The sequence below is a fragment of the Polyergus mexicanus genome, unplaced genomic scaffold, assembly GCF_030449975.1.
Source record: "Polyergus mexicanus isolate NDT 795.1 unplaced genomic scaffold, iyPolMexi1.0 SCAF_2, whole genome shotgun sequence".
NCBI lineage: Eukaryota > Metazoa > Arthropoda > Insecta > Hymenoptera > Formicidae > Polyergus > Polyergus mexicanus.
Genome location: NW_027223322.1, coordinates 8,872,535 through 8,894,900, shown reverse-complemented (window position 1 = coordinate 8,894,900; position 22,366 = coordinate 8,872,535). Strand labels below are relative to the sequence as shown.

At 34.1% G+C, this 22,366-nt stretch overlaps 1 protein-coding gene across 2 annotated transcripts in view; it reads left to right on the top strand.

The window, feature by feature from the left end:
- The window catches only part of Dip-lambda (Dpr-interacting protein lambda), a 140,160-nt gene that overhangs the window by 75,729 nt on the left and 42,065 nt on the right, over window positions 1-22,366 (top strand). For both annotated transcript variants that reach the window (XR_011448271.1, XM_070312144.1), the window contains exon 2: window positions 11,371-11,498. The gene's annotated coding sequence lies outside the window, so the exon portion shown is untranslated. The remainder of the gene's footprint in view (window positions 1-11,370; window positions 11,499-22,366) is intronic.

Here is a 22,366-nt window from a genome sequence, read left to right as displayed (position 1 = left end):
GACTGATAACACGGACTGCCGTTTCTCGTTAAACGATTCTCGCCGGCGATAATGAAGTAGACACGGTGGACGACGAATGAAGAGTTCATAAAGAAAGACCTATCCATCGGCGACGCGCTTTAATAATGATACCTTAATTAATCACTTTGATTTTCCTAATTATTAGTAATGACAGAGAACGACGCTACTGTCGTTTGAATCTTAACGCTTTCTGGTCGCTATCTTACTATGATTTTGTGTTGCATCTCGTGTTGCACAAACTATGTGATTTAAACGTAACAAATCAAACGTTAAACAAACAAAAATTAAACGCGGAATGTACTGAAACAATCATTGTTGTTGTCACATGCATCAATCCTACAATTATTTTCAGTATAAAAAAGTATATTAAAAATATGTATAATACACTTAAAAAAAAAAAAAAAAAAAAAAAAAGGAAAAAGAACACTTTTCATGCCATAAAAATTGGATTATTTTCAAGCCGCTAAAACTCAACGAAAAATCATCGTAGACAAAAAATTAAAAAGGTATTTTGAAGTTTGAAGTTTCAGCTTTAACGCCCTCGGTAGTTTTTAAAATATTTTTTATCTTTCTTATTCTGTGCTTTAAAAAGAAACACATTGTTTTGTTCCTTAAAGTTATATGTTTTTGACACTCTGCTCGATAAAAAAATTTTTCTCGAAAAAATTAACTTAAATTCTATAAACTACAACATTTTGTCTACAAAATGCTTTTCTTTATGTTTTCCTACGATCTTTTTTAACCGAGTTACGCGAACCAAATCCGTATTTTTTAGAAATGAGAAAATAAAAAAATTTTTTGGACTATCGATATCATGTTATAGTTGATACTTCAAGCTTCAAAATGCTTTTTCAATTTTTTGTCTGCGATGATATTTCGTCGAGTATCGACATTATTTCTAAAAATACAGATTTAGTTTCAAAATCGTGTAACTCGGTAAAAAAAAAAAAATCATAGAAAAATTTTAAAAAAGAAAGCATTTTATAAGCAAAATATTGTAGTTTATGGAATTTAAGTTGAATTCTTCGAGAGAAATTTTTTCATTGAGCTGCAGAATATCAAAAATGCATAATTTTAAGAAACAAAACGGTCTGTTCTTTTTTAAAGTACAAGAACAAGTAAGATAAAATTTTTTTTTAAAATCACCAATAGGGCGTTAAAGTTGAAATCTCAAGCTTCATGATGCTTTTTTAATTTTTTGTCTACGATGATTTTTTGTCGAGTTTCAGTGGTTTGAAAATAGCCCAATTTTTATAGTATAAAAAGTATTCTCTATTTTTTTTTAGTAGTGTATTATAATAATTTAAGAACTCAAGAAGTTACGTGTGTTTTTTCATTAGATTTCCGAACGTAATTTATGACGATACAAATTTGATTATAATATATAGTTAATAGTTAATATTGTGAAAAGCGCTTGATTTTTTAAATGGACTTTGAATAATCATTTTATTCGTTTTTGTGGCATCAGGACTTTGCGCGAAATTTCTCCCTCGCAACGGCACATTAATGCAGATTATATGCGTGAGCTCTTCCGAAATTCCGCTGCGCTCTCGACGCGGTCAGAATGAAAAATCATGAATGAGAAATCCGTCCCAGAGACAGTCGCAATCTTCTCATCATCAGAATCTTTCTTCAGCGCGCGCGAATCGAGATCCGGTTTTAAATTCTCTCGTGCTTGCGCCCGGTCGAAGGATTTATGTGAGCGGATCGGCGCTTCCTGCCGTCTCATCAGCAGCCCCGCGTCCCGCAATCGCGCGATCCCTCTTGTCCCAAGATTTCTCAATTTCCGGTCTATACCGTAACTGCACCGAGTTACGACACCGTTCTTATTTGCCAGAGAATGACGCGGCTGTGAAGTTTGGATGCAAATGCGGTAGCGGCTCGACGTGTTGCACATCCCTTCAAAGTTAGATAAGTGAAAGACGACGTGCTGATGCCGAGACCAGCTGGGACATTCTCGATTCAAACGGGATACATTACGCCAGTCGGCCGGCTGCCACATGTCGCTGTTTGATCGATTTAGACACAAAATTAAAAATGGCGACAAGTCGCGAAACTAGACACAATTGCTTAACTGTATTAAAACCAAGTAGAAAGTATTACAAAACTTTACGTAATTGTTATAATATTTACTTGACTTTACTTGATTAAAAAAAAAATATATAAATAAAGAAAACACGGTATATGCAACACACATCCACATCGCAATCAAAGATTTCTTAAATTAAAAATTGATTAAATGTAATTAAAATATAGAAATTCCATTTTAGAAATTTTATTTTGGAAATTCTGAAGATTTTATCTTATGAAATAATAAGTTGTAAACTTTAGATCTACACATACATATACACAAATATATATGAAGAATATCAAATATTGAAGATAGAATATCAAATAAAATTTGAAGAGTTTAATATCTTTCCGTTTCCATTAAATGTGCAAAATCCTATTAGTATAACGACATTTCTTTGTAATCGCTAGAACGGGAGTCTTTAATGAAGTTTGATCGACAATCAATACTTTGTATAAAACGAAATTCCTATAATAAAATCAAATTAGAGATCCGACAAGTTTGTTGTAATGAAATCTACGCGTGAAATTAACACAAATAATTCATATAGCGTAATTAAATGTTTTAATAACTAGACGATTAAGAAAACAATTTTCATATTGTTTGTTATAATAAAAAAAAAATAATAATAATATTTTTGATTTAGATGTAAATCAACATCTCTTCGATTTTAAAAAAGAATACACAAATAAAATACTTTTCAGGCAACTTTAAATTTAAAATCTATAATTTCATAAGAAATAGAAATACAAGTATACGTCTGCTTAGGAATCGTAGTTAATTAAATTTGAATCGAATCTTCTTGTCCAAAAGATAAAATACAATATTCGAAAGAATGTATCTTAAAGCCTTATTTGTATAATATCGTGACATTCTAGAAGGACAGCTTTTCAACTTATATAATTAAAGTTTGGTGAACGCGTTGCTGACGCGAAAGAGAAGACATCCGTGATTAGTGTAATCGCGAGCTGCGCCGGAAGGATCGGTGACGTGCTCTCAACGAGAGTTTTCGTAGAAGATTGCGTAGTGTACGATATATTTACATATGTACACATAGTTGATACATAAGCCGGGTCGGAAAAAAAAAAACAACAGATCGAGACGCAAGTCTCCAAGGTACGGGCCCAAAAAGAACCCGAGGCTATGCCTAACGAGCTTCCTGACAGCGTCAGGATGTCGATTCTATGGCGGCATTCAGAATCTCGGTGAGGAATGGAGAGCCGACGTTGACAATTGGCAGCTGCCGTAGCCATTGTCTCACGATGCGTTTCCGTCGCGCAATTTTTGGAACGCTTCAATTTAAAAAAAAAAAATTGCTCGCCTTCTCCATCCTCGACTTCCTCCTTGGCATCAGAATAGCCTGCGAATAGTCATCAATCTGGAATCGGGAAGATTTTGAGAAGCTAAATCGACATATTAGACATTTACATTTCAGAGATATACGCGTATCACAGATAATCAAAATGATGTTCTTAATATTTTTTTTTTTTTTTTTTTTTTATAAGAACGCATAGAGAGATATTTTACTTTAATATCTATTTCTGATTTTATTATAATTTTTATCGCATTAAAAGATTGTATGATTATATGGTACAAATATTTCTTCATTTTATGAAAATATTTCAGTTTATTATAATGGATATTTTTCTTTATTGCCAATGTTTTATATAAATATTACGCTGTTTTATGCCAATTTAGTTTTAATAATATATAAACGTGCAAAGACACTTCTCTAAAGTCATTCTTCATACAAATAATGAAGAACGTTTTGATTTGCGTTATGAAATTATATCCTCTTGAGGATACGATATATATATATATATATATATATATATATATCAGTAGAGTATCTCTATTGCGATTGCAATGGTGCTCTGTCCACCGTGGGGGAATCAATAACAGGATACAATGAGTCCTGAGAAATAATAAAACCGTATAACGCATTCTGGACAGATATTGGAGGCAGGCACGCCCGCGGCTATCGTAGAATTAATTCCTATGCATCTCGCGTTTTCGACTATCGTGCCGACTCGCATACACGTGTATATGTGTACACGTAAGCATAATTATCCTCCGTATTTCATACTTTCAAGATCGAGAAGCAATTTTACGCCTATACTCTAGCTACTAAAAAATACGAGATATTAAGTTGCGTGTGTATATTAAATTCTCTTTTCTGCAAAGAAAATAATATTAATAATATGTTGTATACATCAATGAATATACAGTTGTCATTAAATTCATCACGAAGCGTTACGCATGCATGATAAGAGTATAGATTTATGGAGAATCATCGAAACTCCAATAAAGTACAGAATAATAATGTCATATATATTGCACTGCTGCGTACTATCAACTGGTAATATAGTATATTTGGCGTGGAATATACACAGCCGATTTTCGAGTAGTTTGAGTTTGTTTAACAGATATCACGCATATAGCTTATATTTTCGGTGTCCTATAAAATTAATGACGGGTCCCACAGTAGCGCAAGAAACGCACGCATGCGAGTAATAGTCTTTAAAAAGGCTCGTGGGCTTCCTCTGCGTGGACCAGGAATCCCCCTTTTTTTCCTCTTGGAAGATGCTACTTTATCGCGGTGATCTAAAATTATCAGAAATTATGCAGAACGCAAGCCATCTGTACAAAGGCGCCGTATTGTTTGCGCGTAAAGATGGCATAAAAATATTATTTTTAATCGTCATACATGACGCATGCGCCGAACGATATCAATGTAGCGGGAGGGAAAGGTCCCTCTCTCAGCGATTTCATCTGATTAAAACGTAAATACGAATTATACGGCGCGATTGATTGATTTAACGGTACTCTTTAATAGTAATTAATCGGTAATTTATCGCTTCTCTCGTTTTCCAGTCGATTTGCATAAATTATTCCACGCAATCGTATAATGTAAATACTAAGCGACACACGCAACATACAAACTGCAAGCCGAAAGAAACATTTAATGTTACTCGATATTCGCGGTTTGTAATCGTACTGATCAATCGGTAGAGATAATTTTTGCTTGTTTAATATTTAAACGCATTTATTGCTTAATACGATGAAAAGAAATGATATATAAAATGCAATTTCAACTCAAAGATGAAAAATGTTTATAAATCGAAGTATTTAAGCTGTTTATCGAACATATTCATTCTGTGTACAATAAGAGATCAAAAATATATTTTCGTTATTTATCACAGTCTCTTATCTTATTTTTTAACAAATAATTACATTATCTATTTTACAAATTTCTACATATATATTCTTATTAATTGTATTTATTTTAATTTTGGATGCACCCTTACACAAGAAAGAACATATATGAAATAGGCAAAATATTCGCAGTTATAAAAAACACTTTGTTACATTCCGAGAGTATAGGAAGTGCAGTCTCGAGATGCGACATGACAATGAGCTTGATATCATTTTATATCGCATAATCACGACGCGATGCGAATGCCATATCATCGGGATTCGACGTGGACACATGAATACGCGCTTGATTACCCATTTGCATTTTTGATTGTACGAATGTAAATCAATTTAAACCCCTGCTTCCGTTCTCTCATGCCGACAGCACTCTCACCCTAATTTAAGCGTGTTCAATCGCATACATTTCGTCGCAATTGTCCGAGGACGTACTCTATATTACATATCAAGGTTTAAGGCGATTGACGTTGGTCCGTATATTAATGACAATATTCAAAAAATATTTACCTGGCTAATAAACACTATTTATTAGCCATAAGATCAATGGATATCTTATAATATTAGAGTATATATCAGAATATTATAATATTAAAAAAAAAGTTAAGTCCGTTCGCAACGTGCTGCTCTCGCCGATAAGTACATGACGGTCAAGCTCGCGGCATCAAGTTGTTCATTCAGTCGCATCAGTCGCGTTATATGATTCACGTGTCACACGCTGTCTATGTCGTAGACTCACGTGACTGCTCTTGTCAACCGTTTATCGTGTCCCATAACTCGCGTGACTCGCGCGCCCATGCAGCGCGATCGCACGCCTCTACCCGTATAAACTCATGTGAATGAATCAGCTGGGCGTATGCGCTACCATGCGAATAACAGCCGCGACTCATTCTCTCTCGCATGCTTGATTTTTAATTTAACGAGCAGCAATAAATCCACGTACGAAAAATTGATGTGGCGGCATGTGACACAGACGGATCTCCAAGCCTCATTTTATCTCATTTTTCTTTTTTCTTTTTTTATGATTTTGATAAGAATCTTTAATTGAGCAAGGTTCGTGTAATTTGAAAAATCGAATATTGAAAGACTTAATATATAGCCAGATTATATAATCCGTCGTTGCATAAAATGTCTAAGCATTTTATAAAGTGCGGCCACATTCTCAAATTATGGTTGGGAATGAATTATTTTACAGTTTGGCTAAGAATTTTAGTCTTTTTATAAAACGCTAACAAGCGACCCTTCCACATTGTAAAATGCAACGATTTGTCATCGTTTCAGATTTTAGCTGGATCATTTCAGTCATTTTATGAACGGCCCATTTTTACTGATCTTACTTTATGTTACATTTGATAAAATAGTCAAAATAAATGTGTTTTTTTTTTCAATTATTATTTATAAAAAACATATAATAAATCTTTCAACGTTTGCATATATATATAATGTAATAATAATTAATAATAAAAGTAATAAACAGCTTAAAAATTCATGTATGGCGCACGTTGTATATTGATATTTTAAATGCATAAAAACAAATTATTTATTAAGTATATATTCTACGAATATAAATAATTTATGTTTAGTGTAAGTATATATTTATTAGATATCTAAATAATAAATTGTTGCCTATAAATCGTATAGAATGGCACAATTGTAACAATTAAACATTTATGCAGTTATTATCTTGTCAATTGTTATTTTCTCGTTACAATGCGATTCAATCTTTTGGCTATAATGTTACAGATTGCCTGGTTGAATAGCATAATAACGTTACGGGAAGAAAAGCAATCTTGTTGAAGTATAAACCGCTTTTATTTGCAGCAGAATGCACTTTCATGTATCGTAAAATGTATCTCGAATGTTTGGTCTTTCGTCTGAGACATTTCAGAATATTACATTAGCAGTTAGGATAGAATCCTAATGAAATAATGAAACAAATATAAATGTAGCAAATGTCTGGAAAAAAATCTCTTAACTTTCTCTCTCTCTCTTTCGTTATTATAAAGTAGAATAATATTTACAACTCATATACAATAACTAATTATTTAAAAATCTTAAACATAAAATATTAATAAAATATTTCAAAGGAAAGAGAGAGAGAGAGTGAGGGGGGGAGGGGAGGGAGAAAAAGAGAGCTGTTTCTCTATTTAAGTTTTTTAAATCTGTATTTTTAGGACTCAATACATTGCAAAAATTAGATAAAAATTAGTCGATAGGTAGACATATCTGTTTTCTATTTTCTCACTACTAAGAGATTTTGCTGTTAAGCAAATATAAAGGCGACAAGTGAGAGATTCGCGTGCAACTACGCGATTGTAAACTATCAACTTACTGAATTGGTTGAAGAGACGAATCAACGAGGAGAAACTTGAAAAATAAAAGAAGTAAAACGCGTCGAGGAAAACGCAAATGTCAGAAAACGAAAGAGCATTCGATCGAGAAATGAAAAATTGAAGATGCGCCGACGGGCAAAAAAATGGCAGCGAGAATATGAAGAGGCGGGAATGACATATCAAAGAATTCAAAGAGGGTGGCGTTGAAGAACGAAACTGAAACGCGGAACACAGAATGTTGCAAAGAAAAATGTTAAAAACCAGATAAGAGAGACACCAGGGGGGGGATAAGCAAATGAAAAACAGAGATAAAAACTTACAGCAATGTAGCATTTAACATTGCACGCATCTGTCTGACTTTTAATGTTTCAATACAATTTTTGTAATACATCAAGTAAAATTGAGCCAGCGATTCAGATTTAGTGCAAAATGCGAATGCGCAATAAAGGATGAGTAACGCGGCAAGCAGAAATGTGATGAAAAAAAAGCAACAAGCAAAATTCGCGGGTAAAAGCAAAGCGGAATGTAATGGCGAAAGAATGGAAATCCACTCGCTTCACTATGGATCTCTAACAAGAAAAAGGGATAAAACTCGGAGTAATAAAGCGAACAGCCGGACAAAGCTGTCTATTTCAAACTTGTGCGAAAATTAAAACTAAATCGGAAAATAAGACTAAATCGCGCGTATGAATTATTAGAAATTTTTTTCTAACGATGCTTTAAAACAGAAAGACAGCGAGAAAAATGCATTGTATAAAATAAGTGAAGGAATTATATAATAGAAACTAAGCTGGATGCAACGAGAAAAAGAGGAAAGGCGAAAAAATAAAAGGTAAAAAGGGAAACAAGTAAGAGGAAAATAGGAGGCAATAGAAAGAAGAAGAGGATGCGAAACGGTCGTTTTTATCTCATAAGAATATGCAGGAGATGTCTTTTGCCGTACATCTTGATATGATCGCCAAGCATATAGCTATATCACGAGTCGTACGAGGAAAATTGGTTAGAGATAATTGAATGGTTTTACGGAGCAACGCTATGGCATGACTATCCCGAGATAGGGATCGTTTCCACCGGAAATTTCTACGGTTACTGTAACATGCGCCCTGTGGTAACGGCAGGAATTTATTCGTAATGCGACGCTTAATTATAACGAGTAATGCGAACTTAACAGACATGAGGACATTGATGATAATATACGTTTTAATACACTATCTGGAAAATAGAATACTTGAGGTCATCCTGTATTTCTAAAATGGAATAGTTGATTGTCTTAAAAGATTAGAATTTATAAATATGTTTCCACATTAACAACTTTAAATCATTAAATAAAGAGGAGAGTAATAATAAATGTAATTAATTTATGGTACATAATAATTTTTTTCAATGATATTAATTTTTTTTTATTTTTACATCATTAAGAACAAAATTAGAGACGCTTATTGTTAGTACAACTGAATGTAAACAGTTTAAAATTACCTCTACCTATATGAGATATCTTTCTGATTTTAAATATTAGTTGTTTTATATGTTTGGCAACCCCAAGTAAGCAATTGTATTATCATCCGATAGAGACTAAACAGGTAATTAAACATTCTCTTTCTATTTACAGCCTATACTATGGCTAAAGCAGAAAGGGAATAGGAAACAAGAGTGAACAGTATCAATCTGATTAAATTAAATAATTCTAAATTAATTATAGCATGTTTCAAATCTCTCGTTATCGAATATATGAGACGTATTAATCTCTATTTATCGACGGATTTACATTAATGTAAACGTTATATTATTATAATTTAATTTAGAGAGATATATTTTCCTTTATCTACACTTTGTATAGGATACTTTATCCCATATTAATACATTTAAAAAAGAGCGATCTTGCATTTATCAACAATGTCTTACATTGATAAATGTCATTATCGCAATCGATAATAGTATCACATATACATATCCGCTAATGCCATAGACTCCGGTCGTTCGAAATCAACTACATCCGATTAAAAACTTTTTACCTTTATATAATTGAGAGAAAAATAGAGTGAGAGGGGGGAGGGAGGGAGAGAGAGAGAGAGAGAGAGAGAGAGAGAGGGTGGGGAGAGAAGGAGAGAGAGAATTATCGAACACAGCCGGTGAGGAGGGGTTTAATTAACACAGAGATCAGGTCGGGTAGTCGAATTGGAAATTACTGGCGCGGAGTCGCGGGTAAGGTTAATCCCCGGAAAGCCCCGGCTCTCTCCGGGAGTCCGGGAGATGGTACAAGTTAGAGAAAGATAGAGAGAGAGAGAGAGAGAGAAAGAGAGAGAGAGAGAGAGAGAGAGAGAGAAGGATGGCGAGGCAATTCTCCACGATTTGGGATACTCCGAGTTTATAGGTGTAGCTCCGAATGTCTAGGCGATCGCCATCCCTAATTCGTATCTAAGCACCAAAGGCTGCCGCGCGGCAGCTTTAAATATGTAGCGGATCCACCGCACGCATCTGCATGCTTCTCCGCAAATTTGGATGCACTACTTACTGATACTTCCATTTATCACGAATTGAAGATTTATGGCTCCGATAGCCTGGATGCATGCGGCAACATCAAGCTGCGATTGATATGAACTAATATTTTATTTTTTTTCTATTTCTTGAATATAATATTGTTTAAATTAGAAAAATATACTTTTGCATAAGATTTTTGTGCTACATATTATATAAATATTTAAGAACGATACTTACTATATAAATTATTTTCAAGAGAAATATTTAGTATTTGCAAAAATTGAGAAATATGATAAATACATTTTAAATATTCTCTCTATTATTAATAATCATGCTTTATTACACAGTATTTATAATGTGATAGAAAATTGTATCAAATTATGTTTTTAAATTTTATTTTTAAAATCTTTACAACAACAAAAAAACAATACTTTATAAAATAAAAATAAATCTATATAGAATATTATATTATTTATTAATGCTTTTGTACAAAGTATTTAGTAATGTTCGCTTTTTGAAGTGATTAAATCTTACTGTCGACAATTGCTCACAATTTTAGCTGTACACCGTAAAGCTTTACCATAGTTTGAAATGCAAAGCTTTCAATGGTGAGATTCACGTAACACTCTATATGCACGCGCGTCACACGCGTATCACACGTTCGGAAATATTGGAGGTGCGGTAAAAGTGCAGCTCGACCTAAATACCAAGAAGAACCGAAATTTCCGGATTAAATTTTTCGCCATCGGATTAAGGTTTCGTGCTCGCGACGGACTCTGCAAGTTCGCAATTATTAAAGAACGGCGTACTTAGTTTTTGCCGCTGCGTGCATTACGAGATTTTAGGTCGCATGAAAGAATAATTCGTCCTCGAAAAATGGAAACTTTCTTTTATTGTTAATTTTGCTTGATTCACATAGAATATTATAAAATATTATATAGAATTATTGTGTAACATAGGAAAAACTAAAACGTTATATCTTTTGAAAGTTTTTGCATAACATTTTGTCAGATTTATTAAAATATAATAAAATCCTATATAGAATGCGAGAGGCGGGGTAATAGTGCAAAAAAAAAAAAAAAAAAAAATGAAATATAGAATATATAAAATATATTTTACAGTGCTGCGAATAAAAGGTTTATTGATAAGATTATTCTTGATATCGTACAGAACAGTACGCAAATTATTTTTACTAAATAAATATCTATTTATAATGACAATTTACGCTCGCGTATAGAATAATTTCTGTTTTCGCAGATCAGCATGAGCAGAAAAGAGTTCTAGCGACAAGCGGGACGCAGAACTCAGAACGCATGCCTAAATCAGCCTGGGAAGCGGATAACTTGCTAGTAAGCGGCTAACGGGTCACTTCTAGGGGATAATAGGTAAGTTCAGGATGTAAGCGCCTCGATCTGCACTGCAAAGTAGGATTTAGACATCATTTGAAATGTCGAGAGCGTATATCGCATCGTTCTAATGAGAAATCTTCCGCGTCAGTTACGACAGGTTAAAAATCTTCCTCTCGACTAATTAATTATCGAGCTGCAAATCGTCGCGCTGTCGATGAGAGGCTTCGTCGATCTGAAAAAATGGGTTACTCTCAAGCTTGCGCGCTGCACAATGTAATTTCAAAAGTTTAATAAACCAGAATAGAGAGAAAGAGAGAGAGAGAGAGAACGTGCGCGTACCATCGGGATACACACTCGCAATTTGCGAGTTCGCATAATCAATGTATCGCCGCTGGTCATATTGATGGGATCTAGCTCTAGCATATGCGTTATCGCAAAGCACGCTCGCTTGCTTGCTCGTTACAGGCGTGTTAATGGTATATTCATGCACATTACGAAATTACTCTATAATGTATAGACTAGGATACGCGCGATATCATAAGATCTATCTACTCCTAATTTTGTGTATGACGAAAATCGTCAGATAATGATACGGCGAATAATGGATAAATTCGCGCATACATCGGCACAATAAATGAGTAATTGTGCGAGGGAGGATCTTTAACTTTTGATCAACGATAATCGCGCTCGTTCCATTCACCTCGATACTATCTCTTCATAAGTTATCCAGTTTTAACGGCGAACATGTGCCTAAACACTGTACAAGCGCCTCACCACAATTCGATACAGACGTACAGGATAAATTTCACTTATAATAGCCGACTCGCGTATATACGCGAGTAACATACACACACGTATACTTTGGCCAAATGCGTGTACTTATACATTTTCCACATGAGAAGGAATGAAAGCGATGCTAGCGGAATCGGCGATAAAGAGCGTCGAAGGGTTGGAAAAGGGAGCGAGGGCCAACTTCGCAGACAGTTTAAACCCCACGCCGGTCGGAAATCCGCCTACTCTACTCGGCGCGCGAATCCGAGTGGTATACTACTTGACCGTTCGAGCGGGGTCTGAATAGTGAATATCTTCGATATTCGTACGGAAAGTTCGGCCTGCGCTTCAACGAGCCCACGTGTTATCCGTTATGATGGCGGGCGAACCCCTTTAACAGGGATGGATATATATTATGAACTATGAATTTCTCCCTCTTTCTCTAAATCGAAGAAAAAGAATATCATATCAAGGATATTTGATACAGTAGTTATATGAAAAATAGCAAATTAGTTTCGCATTATTAGAAATAAAAATTTCATTTTCAGTCATTCGTATAAGTAAGAATTTATGAATGATGACGTGTGAAAGATACTTTGAAATGTGTTTTATGTATATATTTTTGTCTATAAGAATTCTGTTTATTTTGGAACTCTTGATATTTTTTTTATATTTTAAAATTGGAGAAAGATATCTTACAATTAGAAGAATCTAATAATTATTTATTACATATTATATATATATATATATTGTATAATTGTGTTATATAACATTTTAAAACATTTTATTTTTTGTAACTATATTTTTCTTCAATATTCGAAGAAATGATAAAGATGCACTTTTTTTTCTATATTTGTATAAATCATTCTTCAAATATGCATGACTCGTTTTATAAAATTACAAAGTTAAGTAAATTAGCCGGATGTGTACTCGTAATTATAACTAAGTGGATAATGTGAAGACTGAAGTACGCCCCGCACACATATTTAATATCCGCACAAAATTAATGGTTCTCGGCCGAGCGAAATTTCGCTCAAGTACCGACGAGTTCGAGCCCAATAATGCTACGAGAGCATGCCGGTCAAATAGAAATTTTAGTGGTTTTCGATTCAGTGAATTAATACTCTTTGGATCTCTCCGTGTTACTGCAGAAAATATTTATCAATTATTATCGACATACAACGATATCTGTTGGACTATAATCTATAAATTTCTTTATCAGAGCTGGAGTTGGATTTTTACCTTAATGAAAATCCGAAATAGAGAAAAATGGGAAAGCCAATATTTTTTTATAATTACATAATCTTGATAGAAAATGTTTGCATATAATATTATAAACTCTGCGCGGATAAAAATAATTTTTTTTTAAATTTTTATTACATTTATTTATTTAATTCTATCTGTCTGTTATCTGTAGTCAAGAAGAAGTATTTTAATAATTTCGGGATATGTAAAAGTAATTATCGCGCACAAGATCAGGATTTTGAAATATGAAGCCTATGGCGCGAAAGACAGGACACTGATCGAACTGTTTGCAAATTAAGTTTGGTCGAGCGTTTTCGAGCCGCAATATTATTGCGGCGATCGAACCGAACTGCTTTTATTGTCTACATTAACTGCAGCGGATTTTCGATCGACGAAGGGAGAGATAGAATGAAATAATTACCGATATCATGCATATTTACAGTGCGCGTAAGAGCCAATGCGTTTTAAACGAAATACGATTTCAAGCCGCGAATTTTCATCAATTTCGCGCGTATTCGAGCTGCTCGGCGGTGTGTAATAGCAATATGTGATTGAATATCTACCAATTTATTATACAGTAAAATATATTATACCTTTTTTTTATGAGCTTCTAAATAATCGAAGCCTTTAATCTTTTTATAAAACAAGATATGTCAATAAACACATATATTCTCTCTCTTAAAATTTTAAAAATATTTTGCATTAAATATAAAAAAGGTTATGTGAAATTTCAAAATAAATAAAAATAAATAAATATATTTTCTTCGAGAATACAATTTTATTTATATAGATTATCACATGGAATTATATACATAGACGTACGCTTTTATCGTAATGCAATGTATGTAATGTAAAGCATTAATAATGATTTATCAATAATGATTTATAATATCAAGTGATAATGAATATACAGTAAAATATCGCTAGATGACGTCGAATTCCTCGCAGTAATGATCGTTATCGGCTTTTTAATATTAATCATATATTTCAGCCGTACGTCATAATCATGGGATTATTGTCCAAATTAAATTCCAACGACAGTATCAATAACATTTTCACTTTTTCATTGGGAATGTTATTACCGGAATGAAATTTTGGCGATAATGTAATATTAGTAATATTCTCGCACTTTTCCGTCATGTGCGACCACGAATTATTATTCGAAATTAAATATCGCCAAATCGTTGCGCGTCCGTCCTGATACATGCAATCGCCGTATTGGCAGCATTTTACATTTTAATAATATTATATAGGCTTGCTTGATTGCGCGAGAGATCACGCAATCGGTATATGCACTCATTTTCGATTTCCTCTCATTCGAGGGCTTATTGACCAAATAAATGAACATAAAGTGAAGCGTAATGCATATAGTTTCGGGTATCTGTCTATTCTCACATTATTTTTTTTTTACCGAAATTTTGTCCTGCAATTCGAAAGTGTCCAATTTAAAACACGTACGATTTCTCCGTCTGAAATGTATTTTAATTCACGCTTTGATTTTTATATGGATGTAACAGAATTCGCTCAGATTCTGAATCTTTTGAAATTACAAGCAATCTCTTAAAAATGAGAACGAAAAATAATTCTTCTTTTGATATATTATAATGATAATATATGTGTATGTACATATGTGATGCAGACTTTTTATAAAATTAATCTTTTTACACGAACACACACACAGAAGCTTAGCTTTTGTACGAAGTGCCGAATTTTTATAAACTGAGATTTTATGAAAGGATTTAAACTTTTTGTAAAAAAAAAATTAAATTTTCAAAGGATTTACGATATGTACGTACGTACATATGTATATATGTATATATGCATACATGTATCAATTGGGCACTATTGAATGAGTTTTGGTAAGTTTACGCGCATCCATATCCGACGAGAAACTCCGTCGTTCTAATTGAAGTTCACCAACATGTGCGTTAACTAACGAGCATGTTCCTATTATATGTCCCTTTTCGAATGCGTCGACGATAACGGCAAATTCAAAACCTAACAACGCTATCGATAACACCACTGCCACTCTACTATTGTATTCGGACATTGCAACCTTTTGACTTCGATGGACCTATGCTCTCTAGCATGGCCCAAGATAACCCTTTCATTTAAATACGTCTGAATATGTTCCGCAGACTTTTGTGCGAAGCCAGGCAGCTGATAACGTCAAAACGAACAAAGCAACTTTCGCGAATGCAAAAATACAAACTCTTGTAATAATGTGGAATTTATTATATTCTTTTTGTGATTTTAAATAATCGATACAAAAAAAGAGAAAGGTCTTGTAATATGTTTTAAAGAATTTTTCTTCTTCTCTCTCTCTCTCTCTCTCTCTCTCTTCCCTCTCTGTAAAAATGTAGATGAGAAAAGAGTATTTCCAAGGTAATTATAATAGATTTAAATTTATAAAAGTAACTGTGTAAATAAGACTTTATTTTCCGATATTGACTCAAGGTTTTTATTTTTTAAATTTTGCACTGCATCTACTGTAAAGTAACTAGATCACGATTTGGTTTCGAATTTTCATCTGATTAAAATAAAATACTATTACGATAACTGCAGCCATGCAGCGATTAGATCGCGACCGTAATTTGGATATTTGGACCATCCGTGACTTTCAAAAGTGTTCGTGTACATGTATGAATAGTGAATATTATGTCAATAATTACATATTGAAATGCTTAATATTGAATTCGCGTTGGTAATAACCGAAAGCATATCAAAATTTACGCGATACATTTATAAGGTTTTATTATAACGCAAGAAAAGTACATCTATAAATTTTATTTGATATAATAATATTTATCTAAAAATATTATATTTTGGATATAATAATTATTCAAAGAAAAAGAGAGAGAGTAATAATTAAATATCTATTTAGCCTAATTCGCTAATGCAATAACTACCTCGAATAAAATCGGCCGCTTCGAAAATTGACAATCGATCGTCGATGATAAATCTCGACGATTAAAATCTCGCGCCTCTAGGTTACGAGAGGTCGGTCCATTTGGTCAAAGCCGATATCCATTATCTCGCGTAAAATCAGAGGTGGTGGTACTTTGACGGACGCGTCTGAACGGCGCTGACCGGAGTATTGGGGACGATTCCGGGCATCGTATTTATGGGGACGTGCAGCGTGTGTAATAGCTTCGAGGGATATAGGGTAGAACGTAACTCAGCATCAGTAGAGCCGGGCAGGGTTCCCGTATTTCCCGTAATCCGGAGCAACACGCTCATGCCCCGTACACCATCATCGCCACCACCACCATCACTACTGTCGTCCCATAGGTATACCATGTGCGAGACTATACAACCGCGAGCGTTCCACTTGCCAGTTACTTTGAGGTCGGGACATCACCCTCCAGTACGGGCCACCCTCTTCATGCCCCGGCGAATCCTTCCCCAGGCTTGCCCCTGTCCACTCGGATACGATAGCATCTTAATCGTGCTAATTCGCGCCCACCCATCACCGGTCGACACCGGGTATACCATGTTACCGGCCACGCTGGGATTTTGAGGCTTTAGCCGCCTGGCAGGATCCAAATTTAATATGAAAGCTTCGGGACGTCGGTCGGTCGGTGCACTCGCCAGTCGATCGAAAAATAGCCGATCAGAAAAATTTGATTTCCGATATTGTCGAGATATTTTTAACATCCTATTCCGAAAAAAATTCATTATTGTGTCTGAAGAGTTAAGAGCGACATTGTTTCCTGATCGACTAATTTTATAGATATTTTCCACGATTTTCCATCGTTTTTAAAAATGCTTCATTATTTTAGAAACATTTCATTATCTTCGTCTTGAAGAATGAGAAAATATTTTTGATGTCGAGAGAATCGAAAATTTATCTTTATAGTTATAAACGTACTCAATTTTTGAAATATTTTTCTCTCCGCATGATTTCTGACATTTGAAAGTATTATATTTACACACAAATGTGTTTCCGAATTATATATATTTTAGTTATTACTAAAATTTATCGGCTAATTATAATATTTATTATTTAAGAAACCGAAATAATTCGTTAACACATATTTTACTGGATTTTGATATAATCGAGATTTGGCCTACATCCAGCAAAGATAAATCCCTTAAATAAACAGACGGTAACTAAACAACACTATTTTTGATATTATCATAAATCCTGCATTGCGATCGAAATCGGGCTGCGAAATGACAAAGCGGAATAAATTGCGAAGCTTAACCTACAATAGCATCTCGTGTTTTAATCGAAAATCATCATAACAGCGATGTACAGATATCAGGCATACGTATTGACTTATAACAAATTTAAGAGAGGAGTGGATACATATAATAATTGTTAAATATAAAGCAGATAATTTCTAATTGTCCATCTTTGTACATACAAGATTAAAATTAAAATTGAATATTTGAAAAAATTCGCTAAAGTGAGGAAGTCTCTCGCGAGGAAAGATTTTCGAGGAGAAAAAGTTTATTTTTTCCACGTTAAAGTTAGATCCAAGATGGGATAAAACAAGGCAGAGCTTGTGTCACATATTCGTAGTTTATCTTATGAACAATGTTGTAGTAATATACGGAGATATAAATATAATTAAGAAAAAATTGATGAGATCAATATCCCAAAATATCATCAGATAAAAGAAATTACATTTCATTAATCAGACTCGACATTTCATCTCGTAGAAAATAATTTTTTTTTTTTAAGAACTTGACACTTGGAATAATTAAATATGCGTCTTTGATTTTGCTTATCTGTGGTACAGCATTGTATACAAGATTTTTTCTTTTTTTTTTTTTAAAGTTTTCGTTTTATTTGCACGTCCGTTTTCCGTTTACTGCTACACGCAATGTAAACGGAAAAGTTTTCCGTGATTCTATATTACTTTTCCATTGGAGAAAACTTAGAAATCGGCATAACAATGGAAAACTTTGCTCTCTGGAAAGTTGCTCAAAGTCGGCACTGGAATACCGGCTTTCTCTCTCCTATGCAGACCTTTCTTATTCCTCGAGAAATCGAAGATCGCGTATATTTAAAGCGAATTATGATTGCATCATTTTAGGATTTCGTGAATTCTGTTTAATCAACATTTTTTGATTAAACGAAATTTTTTTCATATAATCAAATTAAGTAGATAATGTTTTTAATGTTTTTATAATGACTAAAAAATTTGAGAAAAATTTTCGCGACTGAGAACATTACAAATTTTTGCATACTGTCATTTATAAGATAGTTTCAAAAACTATTTTTAAAATTTACTTTTTTGCAGATGAAAACATTATATATATATATATATATATAAACAAACAATATATATGTTGTAGCCAGATTACATAAAAAAAAAGTTAGCAAGCACATTGTACATTGTTTTAGATTCTTGCTGGTCCATTTGGAAGGATTTCAAAGGAATTGAATATTAAAATAAAATATACATAGATTATTGTTTTGTAAATGATGCAAGATATTCCGTTTTTATAATATTCAAGAGTTTCTTTTTTATTATTGTATAATCTCTTACGTGATTTTGTATGTATGTGTGTTTTAATATTTCGCACAAATTTCCTGCAAAAATAAATTTGATTTTCTGTTTATTCGTGATTATACGAGATACTTAATTTCCTATTGAGCGTCCGAGAAGATTTAATGAAAGAGCCTGCAATAGAAGTGATAGTGCCATTCGAAAATATCTCGACTCGCTTCGGAACGAATCAACGGGAATACAAACTTCGGTAATTATCGCCGACGTAATGTCTTTACCAAAGTGTCGAACCTAAAAGCATCGCGAAGCATCCGTCCGGAAAGTATGAAGTAAGGGAGGCTGTGTAACTAAATCGCCTTACGGCTCGCTTCGAATGATGTTCGGGCGTAACGTAAGTACCGACGACAGCTCAGTAAATCCGATATGGCGAACATTATCCTCCGGGAGTCGTCTTACTTCACGTTAACCTCGATCCACGAAAGGAACACACGAGTGCTTCATGAAACACGTTAGTGACAGAGCAGAGAATTCTCTATCTCTCGAAGAGAAAACGTAAACGTTTACAACTTGACTCCGAGCAAGGGCGAAAAATTCCTTAATATGATTTCTCACTGCTCTAGAAAACGGCGATTTCGATTCGATTTTGTGTGAAATATAAAGTATGTAGTTTCATAGCTTTGTATATACATTTTACTCAACGTAAAAAGTATATAATTTTAAGTACATGAATGGTACTATTATTTTAACTCACTACTAGTATAAAAGCATAATGCGTGTATGTATATGTATACATATAACGAGCATAAATTAAAGAAATATATATTAAAAGATGTCCCATTTTCATGGCATGAAATTTTATGGCAAATCGTTTAAGGAATATGCAGCTAATTTCTTCTTATCATTTATCCCAACTTTCAAAATTTTTAATTTAAATATTTTGGCATAACTAAGATTTAAATAAAATCTTTGTCATAATAAAATCTGATTGCGGTTATCTGAAAAACAACATTATTTGTCTATAAATATTCTAGAAGTTTAATTCGCGCTTAAGATTTATAGTTTTCAGTGTTAAATATCTTCATAAATAAATGTATTTTTAAAAGTTATCGCGAAGAAAAAATCAACTCGAAATTCCTTATTGAGTTTGTCATTAATATTTGATATATTTGCAAGATTATTTATAAATTATGAGTGTAATATTACATTTTGATATAGCGCTTATCATATATTATGCGCACACCACATCGATACGTTTTCTAAATTTTTTTATTTTCTGTATATTTTGCAATAAATTCACTATCCCACATAAAATATACAGGGAAATATTTACCGATGCTTGTACAGATCGAATATCTGTACAACGCCTTAGAAATTCATTGCTGGAATATAGGTTGTCGATGGAACATCGAATATGCAGACGCGATGAAATTATTATAAAAGTTAGTCGAGAGAGACCGGGAAGAGAATTTCTGCCACTTCAGCGCGACTGTCGCTGCAACTTCCCGTGAAATAGATGTTTGGATAACTTTAAGGAGGAGGACCCGGGTCGCGCGCGGCGCCACGAAATAACGTGTGCGAAGTTTCCTCCCGTCTGCTTGACAAGACGTTTAATCTTTTTATAATGTCTTTTACCGTGCCATTTAGTGTCAACGATATCTTTTTATTCGTAGAATCCTATCATTTTCACGTCACTCGTTGAAAATTTTGTGTCAGAGAGCTGTATGATTACGGTAACGGAGATCGTGCATTAAATTTGACATTCCGGTTTTAATTTTGATATGTTCACAATATTTATTATATTTCAATACTCATTATTTTTAGTAGAAAAATTCAAAGAACTTTATATATTTTTTTTTTTTTTTTCAAAGTTACAAAGGGGCCCACGAATGGAGTTGTAATAAATTTTTGTTACAACGAATTTAATTGAAACTACGAATTGAGCTTGTTCTACCGCAGTCCCATTATGCCGAATAACTCAGATTTGTTTCGAAATCAATTGGATTTTGTTCTACCTGCACTTGTTACAAGAAAGTTCTCTCGTATGAAGAAAAGCTCGCCGATAATCTCTGCTCTTTAAAATTCCTCGAGAGGAACGAGCGCTCGCATCGACGCCGAGTTAAAGGAAATTTTCCGCGAATAATATCGTAAGGAATTCTTTATCGGTCCAAGTTTGACGCAATTTATGACTTTGCCGTAGGCAAAAAAAAAAAGAAAAAGGATACCCGGCGATCGGTTCTCGAAACTCGAATTTCCGTGATGACGATGTCGTCATCGACATTTCGTCGAAGCAACGCGAAATGTCGCCTTGTAAACAAACAACAAATCATCGTTTAAAGAGTATTTTAATTTTTTTTTATATCTTGTAATTGTATCATATCTATCGTAATAAAATTCGTTCTAACTAAAGTAGTGCGCGGCCTCCCGTTGTATTACGTAGGATAAACTTAGCTACGGTATAACGAAAAAGCTTCTATAATAGAAAGAAAGAGTAAGTTGATATCATTATAAGATAGATTCACAAGACTAACGAGTGCGGACGCGAAAATAGGGGGATAGATGAAGGGGGAAATGAGTGACACGAGAACCACCTTCGTCCCGATAAATCATACTCGGGAAAAACTTGCGGGTCATTCCAGCTCTAGCGGGAAAATGTGGTCCACTTGCTATGCAAGAGGCGCGCGGCTCGCGCCATGATATTCCTTGCATAATTATTACCGCGTTGGCTCTCGGGGAGGGACTTCTTATCTATTCCTGACTGGAATACAGGATGGCGAGCGAGCGTCACGTCCGGAGGATTTTTGCATCACGTGCGCCTCTCTCTCTCTCTCTTCCGTGCGCGCCCGGTGCTCGCGAGAGACGGTTCTCCTTTTTTCGAAATGGGGAGGAGAGGAATCAATTCGCGGGGGCAGTCGAGCGATACGATATGCCGAGACGAGGCCGCGGCGTGCGTATGGCAGGACGAAAAGAACCGAGGTATGTATTTCTCCCTTCCTTCTTTTCGATAGACTCCATTTTCCCGAACGCGCCGCGTATTCGCCTCGCGAATCACAAGATCATATAGTGAAGTTGATGATGAAATTTGGAAATCTATTCACGATTCGTGATATGATGGCGAAGATTCGAAGATTCACGCTGTATAAGTTCAAGATTGTCTGAGAAAAATTCAAACATTTGTATTATATATAAAATGATTCTTTATTTTTAATATTAATAGAAATATATCAAATATAAAGTATCCCGCTGTTTTTTTCAAGTGTCAATCGACAACTGAATGTAAATTCAGAAAATACATTTTATATGCAAACGTATATTGAGAATCAGGCAGCATGGCGGATCTTAAAAAAGAAAGTGCGAAATGTGAGGATTTGCGTCAGACGTAATCCGCTAGAAGAATCATACCATAGCTGCTCCATTTATGACATAGTA